This window comes from Protopterus annectens, chromosome 13.part0, assembly GCF_019279795.1.
Source record: "Protopterus annectens isolate FY-2018-M chromosome 13.part0, PAN1.0, whole genome shotgun sequence".
In the NCBI taxonomy this organism is placed as follows: Eukaryota; Metazoa; Chordata; order Ceratodontiformes; family Protopteridae; genus Protopterus; species Protopterus annectens.
This window is the reverse complement of record NC_056747.1, coordinates 517,362,820-517,378,853: the sequence shown is the minus strand read 5'-3', so window position 1 is coordinate 517,378,853 and position 16,034 is coordinate 517,362,820. Positions and strand designations below refer to the sequence as shown.

At 37.3% G+C, this 16,034-nt stretch overlaps 1 protein-coding gene across 1 annotated transcript in view; it reads right to left on the bottom strand.

Annotated features, from left to right (window-relative positions):
* The window catches only part of GTF2IRD1 (GTF2I repeat domain containing 1), a gene marked incomplete in the record, with an annotated part of 795,304 nt that overhangs the window by 165,963 nt on the left and 613,307 nt on the right, over window positions 1–16,034 (bottom strand).

The following is a 16,034-nucleotide window of genomic DNA, read 5'->3' as shown; positions in this document are numbered from 1 at the left end:
AAAGCCAGTTTGTGCGCATCAGTAGAATGACATCTGATGATAATGATTTTTTTAAATGAAAGTAAATATCTTTTTGAGTTGTTCAAAGCTAGGGGTTACCCAGAATCATTACTTACGGAGGTGCTTGAAGAAGTGTCTGCAGCTAGGAAAACTAAGTTTTTCCCCTATTTTTGGCAATGACACTGTGGGTCTGAGCAGTACCCATTCAACAAAGGCTAATGTAGAAAATGCGTACAACAGTGCTTTGGTACTAACCTATGATGGAGAAGCTAGAATGGTCAGAAGTATTATAGAGGATGAATGGAGTAGGTTTGCTAGTACTTCTGACTTGCAATATATTTTTAATAGACCACTTAAATGTGTATATAGAAAAGGGCGCACTTATTAAAAACATTCTGGATAATGGGCCTAGCAAGGCTGGTAATTATAATCCCAGTAAAAGGGGTACACAAGTGTGGGAGCTGTACCCAATGCCCCTATGTTAAAACAGGGGATACATGCTTTTTGAAAGCCAGAAATAGATCTATTAAAACCTTAGGTTTTGCCAACTGTAATACAAATGGTTTGATTTATTTAGCCTTATGTGGGAACTGTGAGGCATTTTACATTGGCAAAACTGAAAGAAAATTAAAATCCAGAACATATGAGCACAGGTATGATATATGTCGCCACACAGTAAGATGCTGTCCGGTTCGATTCTCAGCTAGAGCGTCTTCTGCGTGGAGGCATGCGTGAATGGGCGTACCTTCGTTGAATATTGTGCATCAGGGCTGGCAACTCGGCATGTAAAAATCAACTGCCAATCATTAGCGGACCGGAGTTCCGCTGTGGCGACCCCTAACTGGGAAAAGTTGAAAGACACAACAACATAAGAAAATGGTCCATAGGATCAAAGGCTTTAACCCGCGGTGGTGGTGCTGCGGTAGCGTTGTCGCCTCACAGTAAGACGCTGTCCGGTTCGATTCTCAGCTAGAGCGTCTTCTGCATGGAGACATGCGTGATTAGGCGTACCTTTCTTGAAGGTTGTGCATCAAGGCTGGTAAATCAGCACGTAAAAATCAACTACCAATCATTAGCGGACCGGAGTTCCGCTATGGTGACCCCTAACCGGGAAAAGCCGAAAGACACAAACAATGAGCACAGGTATGATATAAAAAAGATGAACTTAAACAATGCTTTATATAAACACACCTTAGACTGTTCAGGAAGAGATTTTTATTGTTTTGTGATTGAGGTACTACTAATTGATCCCAGGGGTGGAACCTGGGAGACACGCTTGGAGTACAGACAGTTGTACTGGCAGTTGGTGTTAGAAACAAACACCCTGGTTTAAATGACATGGTTTCTTTGAAACCAATCTTAAAATTAAGAGCTGCTAAACTTTGATTTTTATTATTTCTCTAAAACTTTTGGCCAGTAGATGTCACTGTTTCATTAAGATCTCTACACAGCAGGCTTTTACAGATTTACTATTTATTTATTTATTATTTATTTTACATTTGTTGACCGGGCTAGTCTAGCTGGATGCATGTCCATTTTCAGTAGAGGCCCGGGGAGAAAAGTTCCAAAAATAAAAATAGAAATAATAATAACACATACATACTTTAAGAGTAATAACAGATAAAAATAGTAGCTGATAAAATGTGCAAAAAGTAAAAAAAAGTTATTATATAAAAAAGCAGTTGTTACAAAATAATAATTTTTTTTTTTACAAAATAATTAGTCTTAGCAGGAATAGAATTCGCAGTAGGAATCAAGGGTATTGTACATAAGATACAGTATCCATGTAAACGTACATATTCTTTATGATAACATGGTATTATGTTTGTTTAGGAAAAAATATATAGAGTAAGGAGTAGTTGTAGTTCAGAAGGAGAGAGATTAGTCAAGCTTAGTACAGGAGCATAGCCAGTGTTTCTTTAGGAATAGCTTTAGATTCTTTTTAAAGAGTGAAAGAGAACTTTGTGATGTTAGTTCAGTGGGTAGTACATTCCATAGCTTTCCTACAGAGTTAGAGTATAGGCAGTCGCCTGCTGAGTGAATGGATCTTGAAGTATTAATAAGTAGTTTATCTAAGGAGCGTAGATTGTTTTTATTATTATTATAAGGAGTAATGAGGGTAGAGAGTATCGGGGTGTGGGTGGGTTTATACAGGGCCTTGTGAACTATGGGGAGCTGTAGAAATTTAAGCTGATTGTGAAATTCTAACCAGTCTAGTTGTTTTAGATTCAGACAGTGATGAGTTTTGAAAGGGGAGCCTGTGGCAAATCTAGCAATATTATTATGGGATGTGGCCAGTTTGTTGAGGTTGTTTTTAGAAAGGTTAGTATATATGGGGGAGGCATAGAATAGAGTTGAGATTAAGTGGGTTCTGGCTGTAACAGTCCTAGCTACTGGAGTAAGAAAGGGCTTAATTCTGTAAAGGGATCCCAGTTTTTTGTTCACTGATTTTATTGTGTTGTTTATATGGGTATCAAAGTTGAGGTTGTTGTCAATTGTTATTCCTAAGAGTTTAGTGGTTAGGTCGGGACAAATGATGGTGCCGTCATTTGATATAAATGTGAGATGTATGGGGGTGGATTTTCGGGTTGGTGTGAAAAGTAAGAGTTTAGTTTTTTTGGGGTTAAGAAGGAGGCAGTGCTTTAAGAACCATTGTTCTACAGTATAGAAAGCTTTTTGGGTTAGAGTTTTAAGTTCAGTTTCAGAGGAGCCTGTACAGATAATGGTAGAGTCATCTGCATATTGAATACAGGTGGTGTGTGGTATTGCTGCTTGTAGGTCATTAATATAAATGGAGAAAAGGAGTGGACCTAGAATGGATCCCTGAGGAACACCGAGGGAGATGGGTAGATTATCAGGCAGTTTATTTTGCCACAATACAGCCTGCTGGCAGTTTTCAAGGTAAGATTTAAACCAATTCATGGTTAGGGGATCAAGTGAAAGGGATTTCAGTATGTGCAGGAGAAGTTGGTGATTAACCATGTCGAAGGCTTTCGATAAGTCAATGAAGACTGCTGAGGAAAGAATATTATTGTTACAGTTATTGTTGATGGTGTCTGAGAAGGATAGCAGGGCAGTGGTGGTACTGTGGAAAGGTCTGAAACCATGTTGGCAGTTGGCAAGCAAGTCATAGTTGAGAAGGTGTGAGAGTAGTTGCTTATGGATACATTTTTCCATTATTTTTGCAAGGGGAGATAGCCGTGCTATTGAGCGGAAGTTAGAATAGTCATTGGAGTGTCCCCCTTTATGTAGTGGGATGATATGGGACATTGTCCATATGGATGGGATAGTTCCTTCATTTATGGTTCTATTGATCAGTATAGAAATGGGGAAAGCGATGGCTTTAGCTCTTTTTTGCAAGAATTTGGCAGGGAGTTGGTCAGCTGAGGGGATGGTAGGTTTTAATTTTAGGAGAAGGGAACAAATAAAGGAAGTAGACACTGGTTGAAAATAAAATGGAGGAGGTGGGATAGTGGTTGAAGTAGGAAGATTTGAGGTATCGGGAGAAAGATGGCTAGCAAGATTTTTGATAGCATCAGTGAAAAAAGAATTAAAGGCATTAGCCGTTTGTAAGGGGTTGTCAGGGTTAGAGCCAAGTGGGTTGGGAGTGACTGATTGACCTGGGTGAAGGAGTTTGTTAATGCTGGTCCAAAATTTTTGAGGTGCGTTGTGGAAGGTTTGCTGTGTTTGAAGGAAGAAGTTCTTTTTGTCTGATAGAATGGCTTTTTTTGGTATTATTTCTATGATATTTAAAGGTTTGGTGATCTGAAGGACTTTTAGTAGCACGCCATTTTGCCCAGGATTTATTTCTAAGAAGGATTTTTTGCCTAGTATTATTGGTGAGCCAAGGTGCTGGTTTAGTTTTATTTCTAACTGAGTGTGATGGGGCGTGATGATTCAGGATTGTTGTGAATGTAGTGTTAAAGTATTCTACAGCTTCATTGAGTGGAAGATATTTTAATGGTGACCAATTACATTGTTTAAGTTCAGTTTGGAAAAGTTCTGGGTTAAAATGCTTTTTGGTGCGTATAGTTCTGTAGGAGAGAGGGAGAGTTAGGTTGGTCTTATGTCTGATAATATAGGTTAGTGCATGGTCACTGAGGTCATCTGGGAGGGTCCCTGATTTATACATTTGGTGAGGATTATTAGTAAGTATCCAGTCCAAGGTACTTTCTTTGTTGTTGGTTCTATTAGTTCTGGTGGGGGCATTAATAGTTTGTGTGAAGCCATAAAGGTTAATATGGGTGGTAGGGTGTATATTACAGCAGGTCATCCAGTCTATATTGAAGTCTCCTAGGACTTGTTTACTATTGTTTGCTTTTATCAGTATTTTTTTATATGAAAGTTTTAAATGTTTTTAATGTTTTTAAATGTATTTAATGTGAATTTACATCCCATATCTAGCTAAAGTATTATTTATTATTTTTACACTTGCACTGTATGGTAGTTCTATTCAGACAGGATCTGCATGCATTGTTTCCTACGACACCTTTTAAACATTTTAGTTTGTTAATATGTCTTTAATTGTGGATTGGTTACTTAATGGACCTATTAAGGACTATAGATAAAGGACTAATTTTTGTTGGTATGCTCATCTGATGAAGGTGCTGACGAAAACGCTGTGGTCCAGTTTAAGGCGTTTTGTTGTTTTTTGTGTGTTCATTAAAGTTGGTTTGCTACCTGGTGAACCCTCCAGTGCCTTATTTTTTGGAGGTGGTACAGCAGCCAAATCCGCCCTGACCTTTTTGGTTGTCTTCTTGGCAGACAGCTGATCCTCGGGACAGAACAATTCTGTCATTGCACCCTGTGCCAACTACTTAAGATATTGATTTTCTAGCTAGACAGACAAGGAGGAGAGACAATTATGAAGGGTCTTTGGGACAAATGCTTGACAAAAGCAGCAAGAAGTATGGTTGTGAGAAGCACCCAAGCAAAACAAACACTGCTCGTGATAGTCTTTCTGGGGTCTCTGTCTCCCACACTGTCATTTTCCATTTCCTCATGACATGTAACTTGCAACAAAAAGAAAAAAAAACAAGATAAGAAGAAAACCCCAATGGGGCACTTACTTGAAAATGGCTTAGTAACCAGCACAAATGAAGGAGCATTTAGACTGGTGGCAAAGAAGTTCTTAGGTATATACAGCTGTATGTCCTATACCATGAGCGGGGAAGCATACATGTGATGTAAGACGTCCTTAAAATCCTAAGGCTTTGGTATACTGACTGGACATTGGTCTATCCTAGGCAGGGAATTCCTTTTGTAAAGAATACTGCAGCAGTGATATGGAAGGACATTGTATTTATCTCAATGCTAGAATATGCCCTAGAAGTTACAAGCCTATATTTTACATACAACACTTCTAAAATACAAACAGCAATTAATTACATATGTAGATTCAGTTATCTTTCACCCCAACTTGGACATCACTGATTCACCCTGCAAAGCAAACTGGCTTCTAGTCACAGCCCATTCAACATGTATTCTCTCCACCCTTAGTTTAAAAATACTAAATAGTTCTTTCTGACCATCCCTAAGAAGTAAACTTCTAATCAAATCATCCTCTATTTTCACAGAAGCCAGAACAATTTGCCACTGGTGAAATGTCTTTCAGTAAAACTGTCACTGCTAATTGGAATCATCTCCAAGCACAACTCCAGCAACTTACTCAGTATTCACAGTTCAGGAAAGAACAGTACACCACTTAGCTATATTCCTCCATCTTGTTCCTGTATTCACACATTAGTCACAACTCCAAACGATTCTTATCGCATAACAGAAGGAATTCCCTCTATTATAAACGTGTAAATTTAAGTTGTAATTTATCTTCCATTAGTAGTATTAGCACACTAACATCTTCTGCTCCACTAATTACCACCTCTTCCTCTTATTCACCTGCTTCTTTTATAATGTTCTCCTCTCTCTTCAGGTCTCATGTCATACTTCTCTTTTATCTCCTAACTCCAAATTATTTACTATAAAAAAACATTCTGTTTAGCTATTACTGAACTTCCACAAATCCTTTGCATTTTAAATGTTTTTTTGATTGATACACAACTTAAGATTTTAACTTATAAAGAAGTTGCATAATCAAATTTTGTGTACTTGCATGATCTTTGAAGTATTGTACTTAAATATTTTGTCTGTACTTGTTTGTCTTTCGCTCCAGGGCTATGGCTGAAAAAGGTCCAAGGATCGGCCCACTCAGATGATTTTCAAAGAATAAAAATAAATAAATAAATGCCAGATAATCTGTGAGAAGGCCCACTGAACTAGCTTAATAATTTTAGCTGTTGGAATTTTCAATTCTGATGTTCCCACGATAAAACAATTCTAAAGTGTCTCTAGCTTCCATGCTTGGGGGGGGGGGGGGGTCATGTCGTCAGAATATGTCTTGACATACTGCACCAGGATATGACAATGCACTCAACATTTACAATCTCCAACTCAACCTAATTTGTTAACCTAAAGAAAAGACACAAAAAAGAATATAAAAACAATAAATTTACCCAACAATTATGAAAAAAATCCATTTACACATTCTGGATCTCTAGAGATGCTACCCAGACATGGAGCGGCTTGGCAACAGGAAGGTAAGGTACAACTACTGTAGATGGCCTTTTCACAGCTTAACTGACAAAGGTGAGTATCCATTTACTCTGACTTCAAATGCCCTCTGCACTGAGTAACTGTTGAAAAAAAATCTCAAATAGTAAAACTTCTTTGGGAATTTACAGTTGCTTATTGAAAGCTAAAAACGCAAAGACACAACAGGCAGATTCCTGAAGCACTGAGCTGCCAAAGGAGGGTCAGCTCCTTGAATCTGTTCAAGCAATAATGCTCTGTGCAGGTGTGAAGCAATGACCAAGTGGCCACAGCACAAATGTCTGCAATGGACACACTCCACTGGAGGCAGCTACATATCTGGTGACGTGACCTTGGATCACAGCATTTCTCTACTAGCCTCCAACTACATAAAAATAGAAATCCATTTGGAAAAAAAATGTTTAACTACCACTAGCCTATGCTTACTTTAAGATAAAGAAATGAACAACTGATTGGTATAACTAAGGAAATTATTTTTCTGAGCGATGATGCAGAATTGGAATTGCCTAGACATAGTAAGGCCTTGCTTAGTCTAATTATGGTGGCTGCCAAAAAAGCAATTACTAGAAAATGGAAATCAAAGTCTAAACCAACTGTACTAGAAGAAGTGAATATAGTAACAGGGATAAAACAACTGGAGTTGGGATCTTTAGAAAAGGGTAAGAGTAAATTACACACAAAAATGGGAATTGTGGGAACAATACATGCAGAGGAGGAATGAGGTTTAAAACAAGGCAGGATTTGAATGAGCTATGTAATGTTTGACTGACAATGACTGGATAGATTATAAGTGAAGTATAAAGTTGGCAACTAAAATTATCTTGATATAGTTTGTTTTCATTTACATAAATGTATGACTTTCTATGCCATAAGCTCTACTTCCAGGACCAACAACAGGTTCTCAAAGGTGGATGAAAGCTAGACAGAAATGGAGACACCCTTTAAGTAACTGCGTTGGCTAGCCAGTGCTGGGCCACAGTTGTGCCCTCTACCAAGGTCATGATCTGCAGAGATGCCAGAAGCATACACTCTGTAATAACCAAGATCCAAATCAAACAGGTGACTGACATAGGCTAGGAACACCCATTAATCACCTGACTGAGTTGATCTATAATACCTTTCAGCCCACAGGAAGAACCTCTTTCACATTGCTGAGTAAGTCTGACTGGTTCCAGTAGGATCGGTCACCTATGACAGTCTACCAGAAGATTGGGTAGAAGCAAGGGATGCAAAACATGCCACTATGTTCCTTCAGTTTCTTCTGTGAGGTAAAAAAACAACAAAGCACCCCTACATTTGTCTGAAGTTGGTTCTTTACAGCATCATATCGTTAGGTTTCTTCTACGGGGTAATAAAATGCAGCAAAGTACTTATCTTTCCTTGAAGGTGCAAGAAACTCATATATTTTCCAAGATGGCAATACAGATCCAGTACAAAGATGGTGGTGGAGGCCGAGCCGTAACAAGTCACCTTAGTTCCCACATACGAAAATCTTGGAGAAATGACACAGAATATGAAAGGAGAAGAGGTGAAAAGACAAGAATGGTGGAGAATGGATTAAGTGAAGGACCTAGACAGCTGTTTTGAAGAATGATTGAAGCCTAGGGAACAAAATGACACTGCTAAAGGTTCTACTTCTAGAAGGGAGGGAGGGGGGGATGTAGCAACAACTATGGAGACACAAGGTACTGGACTGGAATATGACAGATTCAGGTTTCAGGGAATAATGGCTAACTCAGCAATGACCAATTATTATTTATTTATTTTGACAATTAGTCAAAGATAATCTAATTTGAGACTGCAAAGTTCTGATAAAGCATCTACTTCATTATTATGGTGGAAGGCAAAGCTGCCCACACCCAACATGTAGGGTCTGAGTCATCTACATCCTTTTATATCATATTTCACTCTGAGATTGCCAGACTTCACTGTAAATGTAAATCAGAAAGTTTTCTAAAGCACCTTCAGTCACAGTCAGTCTCAGGTGAATGGCCTGATAATTGTCTCTGCAGAAATAGCTTAATCCCAGTTTCAAGGTACACAGACAGGACAGGGTGCAAGACATAACGATAGAAATGTATTTTATAGAGATGGTAACTAACAAGTAGTTCAGACATTTGGATTAAAGTTACCCGACTACAACAGGGTCTCTCACTTTACAATTTAAGGAAATATGTGTATTACTGTCAGTTTTTACTGTATGCAAATAAAAAACCTGAGTTAACTGATAATATGTTTCAAATGTAAACTTAAAAGTATTTTTTGTTAAACATTCATACACATTGACTGTTTTCATTGATTCCAGTGGTTTACCTTAAATGTTTTAGACATGTGACGCATTAATAATTTATTTAAAGAGTAATAGGTGTGTTTATTAGCAACCTGATAAAGTTCCACTTGTCTTGGAATGAAAACAACACTTGCTGCTGAATAACTAAAACATTCATCTTTAAATTACTGCTAGCGCCATTTTACTGCGGATCGACTGCAGCAAATGTCTATTGTTTATTTATTTACTATTTGTTTACCGGAAAAATCTGAATGGATAGTTTTATTCATTTTATCCACTTTCAGCAGCGGTCCAGAGAGAAAAACTTCACAAATAAAACAAAATATAAATACATAGGTGAAAATTGACATAATAATACAATGTACTGTAAACATGTTGCTTAATACAAATATTAATACACGTATGACATGAAGAATAACATGTACATGCTATCATTAAAACCAGATAACTACAATAACATGTAGCACTGAAACATGTTGACATTGACACATTATAAATGTGAGAGTTTATTACTCATACAAAGCACATCTCAGAGTGGAACAGCAGATAAGCAGGGGGAGAAGAAGGGAGGGGAGAAGAGAAATGAGTACTTGTTAGGGGTAATAAGTGAAGCAGATATGGGGAAACAAAAGCAATAAAGAGTAAAAGTAGGATTAAGAGTAAGGGAAATAAGAGTAAGAGTAAAAGATATAAAAACAAGGATAAGGAGGGGAAAGGCTGTATATAGATATTGGAAATTGTTAGCCAGGAGAGCCGCATATGCAAAGCCAGTGTCAGACAGGAGTTCTTTTAGTTGCAACTTAAATCAATGAATGTTACTTAGTGTCCTGACTGGTGCAGTGATCATATTTTAGACTTTTGCTGCAAAGTGTGACTACAGATTTTGACCTCAATTTTTTATAAGGCTTATAGATGTCAAGTAGGTCTTTGTCAGAAGATTGAAGGTAACAACTTGGGAGGTAGTGGTGAATTGTACTTATAGCTGGATAGGAAGTGGGACTAAATATAATTTTGTGTGTTTAGAGAAGTTGGGTATAATTTAGTCGGTGGGATAATTCTAGCCAACCTACAGTTTTTAGTGCAGACCAGTGATGTGTTCTATTAGCTGCATATTTAGCTACTTTGTTGCAACACTGTTCTAGGTTAGATTTTAGAGTGGCCTGAGGGTTAGTCAGGATTGGAGAACCACAGTGAGGGGATTTGGTATGTAGTGGCAAGAATGACCGCTGGATGCAGTATGGAATTTTTTTGACTCTTTATAGCATTCCTAGTTTTTGTGAGTTTGTTTTATATTGCTCTGTATGTGCAGGTCATATTTCAGGCTGTCAGCTATTGTAATCCCAGCAGTTTTGTATGATGCACTACTTCAATTCACTCATTGTTTAGGGATGTGATTTTTAAAGATATGCTATTCATGGGTAAGTGATTTGTAGAAAAATAAGAGTTTGGTTTTCTTCAAATTAAGAAGGAGTTGGTTACAAAGCCAGTTTTCAATAGTGTTTCTACCTGGCCTTAGGCATAGGCAGCTAAGCAGGTGCCTAAGGTGCTGCTCTAGCAGGGGGACATTTGCAGCTTTTATTTATTTATTTGTAGTAAAAAAAATGGTTTATTTAAAATATGTTGAATGAATACATGAAAAAAACTGAAGGGTACGGCACACTGTGAGAAAAAGGAAGAAAAAAGTAATCTGGATGGTGTAGGTAGACCAGGATGTGGGCACCAGGTGGTGGTGGAGGGATGCTGTGGAGCCCTTATTCCTAGGGAACCAGATGAACAAAGGCCATCCCTGATGGTATTAAAGGCATATTGTGTAATCTTTTCAAAAATTTCTAGCCTGTCTGACAGGCAGAATCATATGCATACTGTCCAAGGGATGCCTGTTGTATAGAAGGTATGAAGACTGTGGGAGGGGAAATGGTATAATTCCATTTGTCTACCTGGTAGCATTATGACAAGTAATTATTAACTTGCTGCTTCCTACAAGAGTATAACTGTCAGGAAAACAGAGTTACTGTGTATCCTGTAAGAATATGCCCATTTTTACAGGAGACTTCCCTGTACTCCTGAAACGACTACACTTGTCACTGTTTTCAAAGTCAAATTTGTGGAGTTCATGGTAAAGGTGCATGCATAAAACTTAGACATCTATAAGCTGACATGATTTCCACAGCACGACAGTGAAATGGTCAGCATGGGATAGCTACAGGTGGAGTTAAGGAGTGTTTGCAAAAAGTTATGAAAAAATAGGTCATATTTCCATCTTTACATTAACAATGTAAAAACAGAATGCAATACTAACATGTTGTGGGTGGTGTATTCAAGCAGTAGGTATTAGTAAAAATTACATTAAAATATGACGTGCAATATGAACACATTCAAGCTCTAAATGTTCTTTTGGCAAATCAGTTATGACTAGGGTTACCACCTGTCCCACTTTGCGAGGGACAGTCCCTCTTTGCGCAGTTGTGTCCTGACAAAAAATTTTAAAATGGCAAATGTCCTGTGATTTTAGGACAAAATTATTTCTTATATTTTATGTAATAGTTGCATAAAACAGTTATTTTGTATCTAAAATACCCAAATGTTATAAGAAACAGAATAAGCAACTAAAATGCTACAAGAATAAGCTTTTATTTAGGCAAAAGTTCTATCCTTTGTACTGACCGTGTATGTGTTAGCCTGTGAAATCTGATGTTTGTCCCAAAAATGTCCCACTTTGGCCATTTGAAAAGGTGGCAACCCTAGTTATGACTAACACTTTTATTTTCATAACTGCATTCATTTCATAAATGCTGTGTGACCTAAAGGTGAAGAAATGGTGCCACGTTATACAAAACATTAAGGCTCACACTGTTGCCACTGATACTTGCCATCTAACATAACTGGTTTTGTAGATTATTATTTTGAAATATTGCAAAATTATTATATGCATAATTTACATAGATTTGGCAAAATCACAAAACAGCAGCATGTTATCCGATCTTGTCATACAACATTGGAAAGCACTGGAACAGCTGAATAGTTCCCTCGTTGATATCACGGCTCTGACTTGCACTCTTACAGAAATATAGCCCTTCGACCATAACACTAGTATTTTTTGGCAAACAAAATACAACTTTTCTTTCACAAATATACAGTATCAAATCAGCATAGTAGCACCAGAATATTTGCCATTGTCTACCAAGAGCTATGATATTTTACATTTTCGTAACTCAAAACATTTACCAGCTATTATAAATCTAATAAAATGTGCTTGCAGTAGAGGATTTGGGAGAAAAGCTCTGAGGAAGCAAGTGGTTTTCTGGCTTAGAAGACCTCAGGAAACAAAGGTATTGATCATTCTCTGCTGTTCACTATTAAATTAGTTACACCACTGAAGAGCAGGTTGTGGACAGTAGTTTTTTTTTTTATAAGATACAGTTTACAAAAGCTTTTGGTAAGTATAGGAATAAGGAAGATACAAGTTTATACAACTATATCAAGGCTAAAGTCAATGGGATTATATGCCAATGTGTGTGTAAATTAGCAAGCCAAGGTTATCTGGTACAGGGAAATGACTCAGCACGCTAACACCATTTGGAGGGTACCTAGAAGGGTTCTGTATTCAATCAGTTCAACCTTATAAGAACCTGGGAGTCTGGTTGATTCCACCACTAATCTTAATGAATCATCTACACAATATTATAAAGAAAACACTGTTTTCTATTTTTTGCAGTGTTGCAAATTTACAAACAAAAGAAACTAAAGTAACACTTAGAGAAGCAGTTTTAATATTAGCATTCCAGTGTGCTTTATCAGTCTTTTCTGCGACTTCCAGAAGTAACTTGTAGACAATGCAGCCTGTTCAAAACAAAATCTGCAGACACGTGACTGCTGCACAGAAGAGACCTCACTGTATTCCTATTAGGAATGCACACAGGATCCCGTAAGTACTAAAACTAAACTCCTTACTGATACAGTGATTTACAAACTTGTCAGTCACGATCAGTGCAGGTCACCATGCAGTACCAGGTCTGTATCACAACATCGAAGGCACATTACTTCAAATGCGTCTTCATCGAACACATAAAAATGAAAACTGAAAACAGCGAAACTACATATGAGCAAATTCTTTCCCTGGGAAAGAATCGCTTGTCCAAAAAAAAAAAAAAAAAAAAAAAAAAAAAAAATATATATATATATATATATATATATATATATATATATCACTACACACAAAACAAAGTGGGGGGCTTCATCCCCTACACCCCCAAACGTGGGGGGGCTGTGCCCCCCAACTAAATATGCCAACTCCGAGATCGCACTACAGTTTACAAAATAGCAAACTACCGGAGGTGGGCAAGCGATTTCTTTCCCATGGAAAGAAATCGCTCATATGCCCCTTTGCTGTTTTCAGTTTTCATTATTTTAAGTTCGGCGAAGACATAGTCGAAATTATGCATGTTCGACGATCTAATAGGAACTATGCAGTACCAACATCACTCACACTTAACCCAAGAGCACTAAAGTCAAATGCTGCTTTCACAGTCCAATAGAAATTGCACATTACTCATTGTCTTACACATATAAAGCATTAGCCAGTTTGGGACCAAAGGTTCTGCACTCCATCTATATCTCTATTCTACAAGATTGTGACCCACCAAAAACTTATTTTCTGATTAACTAAATACACTACTTCAAGCCAAAGCAGAATGCAAATGCAATGGAAAATACAAACTTTACAGCACAAAAATATACTGACTAATGAAATCAATGACTAATGTTTCCATGCTGCTGATAATATTGAAAAAAGGAGTAATGTGCATGTTCTCTCAGTTCTGAATGCAACTTAAGCATGTCCTCGCCACGGACGAGTGGCATTTGAAAGACATGCGTGAATGGGCGTGCCTTCGTTGAAGGTTGGGCTTTGGGCTGGCGCTTCAACACCATAAAAATCGACTGCCAATCATTAGCGGACCGGAGTTCTGCTGTGGCAACCCCTAAACGGGAAAAGCCGAAAGAAAAGCAATCTATACTGAGAATTTTTCTTCATTTATGCAATGTTAGGTCATGACTGAAAAATACATTCCGTCATCTGTTTCACTTGCTTATAAAAAAATAAAGCAAAATTAAACTGCTAGGAAACAAACTGCTAATATAGGACCTTATTACAGTCTTGTACAACAGAATTATGCTGTACTATGATACAGCATGGCTTAAGGTACTTGTATGAGTCCTAAGAGCTTATTTCCATGTTTGGATAATTTTGAGTCCGGCACTTGAGACTCAGTTGTTACATATGCCAATGTGTACATGCACTGCTTGTGTCAGGCATTTCTTTAGGGTACTATAAAGAAGGAATGGAAAGTAGGTGCAGTGCACCCTGACCTTAGCAACAGCGCATGATTCAGCTTCTCACAAAAGATCTGTGAACAAACCAGTCAAGTTAATGAGGACATCTCACATTTATATGAAGGAAGCAGTCTTTTTTTTTGTCTGTTGTAGGAAAGATATTGTGACGGCATCTATCCCTTTCAAAACTGTAATGTAACCTTTTAAGAAAGATTACTGCAAGAAAACAAGTTAAAATTCCTGTACCAGGAAATTCATAGAGGAGAGTTGCTTTACAATTTGAAGCGACTTTCTTTGACTCCAAATAGACAAAGAAAGCCACCTTATTTAAGAAGTAACTTTGATAATTACTCACAAGGCCCCTTGACATTTATCTGAAAAGCTTTTAAACAATGAGATCTTTCTACGTAGTAGGGTCATTGCAACCTAAAACATAAACCTATCATTGTACTTTATTTTATTTTACATTTGTTGACTGGGCTAGTCCAACTGGATATGTGTCCATTTTCAGTGGAGGCCCGGGGAGAAAAGCTCCAAAACAAAAACATACTAAAAAGCATACTAAAAGTAACACACAAAATACATATTAAAAACAAAAATATACTTAAAAATATATAAACATCTGATGCTAATGATTAGGAGATGGCATTAATATAGAGTAATTCATCTTCAGTTTAACATAGTATACAAAAAGAAATGTAAGTACAGTATCTGGTAGGTTTTGAGCATGGTAAGTAGTACTAAGTAGTGACTGAGATAGGAATTAAGAGTGAAGATTTGAGTATAGATTGGGTACATAAAGATTTAAGGTAGAAAAAAGTAGGTTATGTGCATAGCAGGTAAATTAGAGAATAACAGCTAGGCAGGGTTAGTACAAGAACATAACCAGTGGTTGGAGAAGAAAAGTTTTAGGTTAGTTTTAAATAGTGGGAGAGAGGTTAGGGTTGTAAGGTCTTGTGGTAGTTGATTCCATATTTTACCAACTGAGTTAGAGAATATGGAGTCACCTGCTGAGTTGTTAGATAAGGAAGTATGAATCAACATTTTGTTAGCAGAGCATAGATTTCTCAAGTTGTTATAAGGTCTTATGAGGGAAGAGAGAATTGGGATATTATTGGGTTGGTATAGGGCTTTATGGGCGATTATAAGTTGGTTAAAATGTAATAAGTGAGGTAATTCAAGCCAGTCTAGTTGTTTTAGGTTCAGACAGTGATGAGTCCTGTAAGGTGTATTTGTAGCAAATCTGGTGATGTTGTTATATGCTCTAGCTAGTTTGTTAAGATTATTTGTAGAAAGATTGTTGAATATTGGGGAAGCGTATAATAGGGTAGAAATTAAGTGGGTTCTAGCTATTGTGGTTCTGGCAACTGGTGTCAAGAAGGGTTTTATTCTATAAAGGGATCCAAGTTTTTTGTTAGTCAATTTTATTGTAGTGTTTATGTGAGTGTCAAACTTTAATTGATTGTCAATACTTAATATTTCAGATGTTAGATGTACATTTTTTAAGCCTGACAACAATGCAGGTACCTTTTACTCAGTCATACACAGTTAAAATGATTTACTTGGCAAGAAACAGGTAACCAAGATGTTACATTGCGTGCATGACCAGCTCAAAAATAAGAGGACATCAATGGCTATTTGCATTTTCTTCTCAAAGCCTCCTTGTTATTCTGATTTCATAGTGGAAACAACTCTATTATAAAGTGGGTACATGCTTTAAAATACAAAGAGTAGTAAACCACAGTCAGAAGTGGATGTGATACATTAAAAAACAATTGCCTTAAAGGTTACCCTCTGCCAGGCACTC